This window comes from Choloepus didactylus, chromosome 6, assembly GCF_015220235.1.
Source record: "Choloepus didactylus isolate mChoDid1 chromosome 6, mChoDid1.pri, whole genome shotgun sequence".
NCBI lineage: Eukaryota > Metazoa > Chordata > Mammalia > Pilosa > Megalonychidae > Choloepus > Choloepus didactylus.
In genome coordinates this window covers 77,498,812-77,505,447 of record NC_051312.1, presented here as the reverse complement: position 1 = coordinate 77,505,447, position 6,636 = coordinate 77,498,812, and positions in this window count along the sequence as shown.

Genomic DNA, 6,636 nt, shown 5'->3' with positions numbered 1-6,636 from the left:
AGTTAGAGGCCTTAAATGGAGAACTGAGGATTTCAGCAGTCAGAAAGAATTCCCACCTCTACTTCAACCAGCCGGCTTCTGGGGAGTTCAATGTCACCTTCATCAGAGTTTCCAACTTGTGGCCTGCCCTATGGAATTTGAACTTGCCAACCCCCATGGCTGTGTGAGCCGATTCCTGTAATCTCTTAATATTTGCATATATCCCAGTAGTTCTGTCTCTCTGGAGAACCCTGACCAATACAGCTTCCCACCATCCTGTTCACGCAGCAGGCCAGGCCCGAGGCCCACCCTGGCTGTTGCCTCTCCATCTTCTGCTACCCCGGCTCTCATTCTTCAGGCGATTTGCCTCCCGCTGCCCCTCAGCCCCTGCCACGTCACCGTAAATGTGGCAAATATTCTTCATACCAGTGCTACTCAGTGTGTGGCCTGCAGACCAGTGCCAGACCACAAAGAGTTTACCAGCCCATGATGAAACAAGTTCAGAAATTGAGAATAAGTGCTTAGAAACTTTTACAGCCATTTGACAGAATAATTGCAAATCACCTGAACCTAATACTAAAAAGCGCACTATATGCAATGTGGAATCCTGGATTAGATCCTGGGTCAGAAAAAGAACATTAATGGAAAAACTGCTGAAATCCAATGAGAATCTGGAATTTAGTTAATAGTACCATACCAAAGTTAATTAGATAGTTTTGGCAAATGTGTGACAGTTTATAAGATGCTAACATTAGGGGAATCTGGGTGGAGGGCACATAACAACTCTCTCTACATTGTTTGCAACATTTCTGTAAATCTAAAATTATTCCAAAATAAAAAGCTTATTTTTAACATGTAGGTTTGTATCTACATGTCTTTTTCCAATTTAACTTTTCTAGTAATTTATTTTAACTGCATTTTACAAAAGTACCATCCTGCAATAGATTGGAAATGGAAATTTAAAAAAAAAAACCTGTATTTCACCAGAGATGGTTTGAGAAACACTGCTTTATACACCCCATATCTACCGTGTTCCTTTCACCATGAGCATGTGGATGCTAATCATGAACACAGCTCAAGGACAAGCTTGGGGTGCGACAAGGCCCTGTCTCTGAGTGTCCTATCTCTGAGGAGTGACAGTGCTGGGACATGCCTTTATTGGAGGGGTGACAAGGCCCTGCCCTGGGACTGTGGCTAAGGTACTACAAGGCCCTGGAATGCAGCATGGTTCTGGGATTGGTCAGGCCCTGGGATCCGAGCTATTGCCACATTCTGGGCTTGGACAAGTTCTGATTATGACAGGGTCTGTCTCGGCTTCCTAAGTCCTGGGACCCTGAAAGCTCTGGGAAACGACTGCTCTAGAGTACAGGGTGGACCCTAGTTTGTCTCAGATCTGTGGCGTGACAGGGACAGCTGCGTCAACCCAGAAGTGAAGATGTATTTGCCTGTGATGGGCCAGATTTGGAATAAGCCTGCCCTGCCTCCAGGGGTGCGGAACAGGGCCAGGACACCTAACTCACAGCACAGATCATCCTGCTTCCAGGGGATCTGCCTTGGTCCATCACCCCAGGGAGTCTGACCAGTGGCCACCTAATGCCCCCCGGGCCTCATCCTACAGCTCCCAAAGCTGGTGGAGGCTGCACCTGCGTCTGTCTCAGCTGAGCTTCTCCACCCCAAGGACTGCCTGCCTGCCAGCTGCCCCCTGCTCCTTGTCCGGGCCTCGTGTGAGGCCACAGTGCCATCTGCTGGCCATTATGAGGCATTGCTGGCCAGGCACAGAAACGGCCAGGCTAGTTGGGAACATGGGGGGAAGCCTTCCTCATATACCCCAGCTCAGGATTAAGAGAAGTGGCCTTTCCCTAAGGCCCCCAGTGACCAGCCCCCTCCTCACTCAGGTTTCAGTGACTGGAGCCCCCTGCTCAGGTCCTTTGGTGGTCCTTTAGAGACCATGTCCCCTAGGTCAGGTTCTTCAGGAATCAGGGCCCCTCGCTCAGTCCCTAATCCCACCCCAAGTAGCCATGACCCCAGTAACTACGGCCTTTCGCTCAGCTCCCAGAATGACCATAGTACTTCACTTGGGCCTCATGACCAGAGCCCCTCCTCAAGCCCCACAGTAACTAGGACCCTTCTCTCCGTTCCCTCATTGACCTGACCTCAAACTCAGGTGGCTCAATGACCATGACCACCACAGCCCAGAGCCCCACATCCTGACTCTCCAACACGAAGTCACACGCCTTTGTGTCATCTCACCCGCCTCTCCTGCATGGGTGGGGCTTCCTGCATGTCACAGGTCCTATTGCATAAAGGCTAAAATGTTTTCAGACCCGGCTCCCACCAGGCCCTGACACCTGCCCCAGGTCCCAGTGCTGACTCTTCCCAAGCTCCCTTTCATCCAGACCCAGCACGGTGTGGGCCTTGCACTCCTCAGTCCCCATCCCATTCAAGTTCATCTATTTATTCAGGCGAACATTAAATGAGCAACTATATGTATTAGGAATCATCAAATGTGGGGGTTGTTGTGGTTCAGATTTGAAGGATGAGTAGGAGTTTACCAAAAGTCCAAAGGATGGGAAGACTTGAAAGAAGGCACAGCATATGCACAGAGGGTGGGGATTTCTGGGGAACTCCACACCATTGCAACAGGATCACAGAGTGAAAAGTGGGGAGAAAGGGGGAAGACAAGCTTTGACAGGGGTCAGGGGCCAAAGCACAGAAGGCCTGGTTGCTGAGCTAAGGAGTGCAGAAGTTTTCTCCTTACAATGGAAGAATCCCAAAGTGGGAGGTAATATCGTAAGATTTTTTTTTTTTTTTTTTTTTTTTTCTCATTAGAAAGGTCAGTCTAGTGGCATTGTGGAAGTTGGACTGGAAGAAGGACAAAAGTAGAGGCAGTCAGACTAGGCACCCTGGCTGGTCAGTCAGCAAACATTTACTGAGCGCTGGAGTGGATTGGATGGGGCCCCTGAAAAGATCTGTCCACATTCTGGAACCCGTGAATGTGACCTTATTTGGGAAAAGGGTCTTCGCAGATGTAATTAAGTTAAAGATTTCAAGATGAGATCATCCTGGATTAGCCAGGCATCCCCAAATCCAGTGGAAAAATGTCCTTATGGGATATACAGAGAGGAAAAGGCCATGTGCAGGTGGATGCAATGACGAGTTAGGCAGCCGCAAGCCAAGGAATGCCTGCGGCACCAGAAGCCGGAAGAGGCAAGGAAGCCTTCTCCCCTTGAGCCTTCAGAGGGGGGCGACCCTGCCAACTCCTTCATTTTGGACTTCTGACCTCCAGAACTGTGAAAGGAGTTTGTTTTAAGCCACGAAGTTTGTAGTGATCTGTTACACAGCAGCTTTAGGAAACCAACACAAGTGCCAATCATATAGCAGCTACTGTGTTAGGCACTGGGTTACGGTAATGAACAGAATAGACACTTTTCCTGCTGTCATGGATCTTAACATTAGGCAAATTTACTCATTTATATAAAAATGTTTATTTAGCACCTACTATACAGCACCCTCTGTTCCATCACAGAACAAAATCTCTACCTAGTGGAAGAGAGAGACTATAAACAAGTAAAGACAGAATAGAATAGAATAGAATACAATACAATACAATACAATACAATACAATAGGGAATAAGTGCCTGAAAAAGAATAAGCGGGTGAGAGGACAGAATGAAGGATGCTCTGACCCCGAGGTCCATTTCTGGCTCCTGCCCTGCGTCCCTGCTTGGCTCTGAACTGCAGGGTGCTGACCACTGCAGCCTGCATTGCCAGGTCCCTGTGTCGTTGGAAGCAGCTGGTGGGAGGTTGCTTTCAGGATGAAGGGAGCAACCAGGTCTTTTTCCACCTTTCTCTCTGCATCTGCTTGACTGCATCACATAAGATTCCATTGCTAGACAAGCCTGCAACAGTTCAACCTTGTCCCTGGGATAAACCTCCCTGCTTTTTCCCTCCAGCCTAGGGGTGGTAGCAGCTTCCTTCTTTGGCCAATCTCAGGGTCACTTCACTCTCCAGGTTGGAAACTCAGCCTTTTCAATCACCCATATAACCAGTTCCCTGCATTAAACTTCATCTTATTAAAATACAGGGTGATTTCTATTTTCTTAGTGGGGCCCTAATTGTTGTAGGAGGGAGGTGGGGTGCTGTTTTCAATGGGTTCCCAGGGAACACCCATTGAGCAAAATGGCCTGATGAGGTAAGCCATGGAGTAAGATCTGGTGGAAAGAGCATTCCAGGCAGAGGGAAAAGAAAGCGCGAAGGCCCTAAAAAGAGGGCTATTTTAGTGTGTTCAAGGGACAGCAATAAGCGTGGGTTCACTGTAGTGAGAGAAAAAAGGAGCTGAGGTTGGTGGGATAGTCCGGGGCCACATCTTTGCCTTCAAACGGCTTCCCAAGAATAGCCTTTGGAGCCCTTCATAGTTTAGTCTCTATTATCTCCTTGACTTTGTTTCCTATTGCTCTCTTCCTTGCTCATTCTACTATAGCCACTTCAGTTTCTTTCCTGTTCCTCAACACCACCAAATATCCTCCTACCCCAGGGCCTTTGCACTTGCTATTCCCTCTGCCTGGAATATTTTACCCCAGATATCTACATAGCCTGCTCTCTCATCTCCTTCAATGTTTGCTCAAACATAGTCTTCTTAGTGAGACTTCCCCTGATCACCCTATTTTAAATTGCACACCCACACCCAGCTTTCCCTAACCCTTTCCGTGCTTTGTATTTCTCCACGGCACTTATCATTCCCAGTTGCACTTTTAAGGTTTATTTTATGGTGCTATAAATCTGCATATCAGCATATAAAAAGTAGGTGAGGCTGTGGGATTGGCTGAGATCACTGGACCCTCAGGGGATACAGGAATGTCAGATCTGGTGAAAAGAAGATTCCCAAAGAGTTGGCAGATACTCTTCACCACATTGCAGACAGCTAGATTTCCCTTCTGATTGTTTTGCTTCATACCATGTCGTTTTGTTTTGTTTTTATCGGGAGTGAATCCCTACATTCCAATATAGCCCTTAGGCTTCTGCAAGGAGGGCCCCTGCTCCAACCCTGCACTCAGGGAGCCCCTGCCTTAGGTGCCTTCCACAAAATTTTCTAAGTCCCCACTGGCTGGGGCCAGTAGCACTCCCTCCCAGGCGGGTTGCACCAAGCCTGGATTGGGACCCACAAGGGCCACAGTCCCTATTTCTTCCCTTCAGAAGAAAAAAGTATAGGATTTTTCTAATTCTAATCTTGGAGTATGGAGGATCTTTCTAATATGACATAAAACTCATAACCCATTAAAAAAAAAGATAAAAATTTGACAATGTAAAGTAAAAATTCTGCCTGTTAAAAAACACAACAAGCAAAAACAAAACAAGCTAGAGAAAAACCGAAGCTACAAGTAGTGACAAAGGGCTAATTTTCCTAATATAGAAGAAGCTCCTAGAAATTAATAAGAATAATACCAATTAATCCAACAGGAAAATGGACAAAGGAAAGAGTTCAGATAAAAGGATATACGGATGTCTCTTCATATGAAAACATGCTCAACTTCACTTATAAAAAGAAAAAGTGCAAATTAAAACAATTCTGAAATATTTGTTATCCTATAAGATTATCAAAGATAAAATTATTATGCTTCCTTATGGTGCAATTGTCAGGAAACAAGGCACTCCCAAGTATTCATTTTTATATGCAGGATATCTCTGGAAGAATGCATTAAGAACCTGGTAAAGATGTTTGCCTCCGAGAAAGAGAATTTAGTGGCTGGAGAACAAGGATGGAAGAGAGATTTTTTTTTTTTCCATTCTATACTCTTTTGTACCTTTTGAAATTTTTACCATGTGAACAGGTACTCAAAAATTAATAAAAATTAGTTAAAATTAATAAACTAAAATAAATTGAAATAAACAAATATACTCACAGTCTGAACCCAAATCTGTGTTTCCAATCTTGCTTGGATGCACTGCCTGCTCTCCACTCAATCTATCCCAATCCTATATCTCCTATAGGGCCCAGTTAAGGTACTACTTCTCCCTAAAGCCTCTCTTGATCATCTTGGCCCAACTCATCTCTCTCTCTCCTAAACACAATGACATTTTTTTACAGTCTGGGTGTGGTGAAACATGAGAAAAAGTAAAGAACAGCAGACTAAGAAAGCTTGAATTCTTATATAAGTTCTAGCACATAAATCATTTTAAAATTGCGCAATTCTCTGTGCTTTTATGAGCCAGACAGTGTGCATGTATGAGAATACAAAGAGAGTTCAAAGAATTACACAATGTGATAGAGGCTACATACAGCACTCACCAAGACTCACGTTCTTCTCTAAGTTACAGCTGAGCTAGATTCCCCAACCCTTTTTGCCCCACTTCTTGCCAGGGGAATCTGGACATCAGCTGCGCACATTATTTCCAGGCCTCGTCTATAAAAACTACATCCAGTCCTGCATCATACTGCATGATCCTCCAATCTCTCTCTCTCTTTCTCCCTTTCTCCATATGTTGTCAAGGCAACTTCAACAGTCGTAAGTTGAATGTGATGGAACCTCTGTGCACCTGGTGTGACCAGCACCCCGCTGGCAACAAGTGCCAGGCAGAACCCCATTCCAGGTTCGGGACTCTCACCACAGAAAGAATTCAGAGACAAGAGGGGCTGGTAGAAATAAGTAGTAAAGTTTA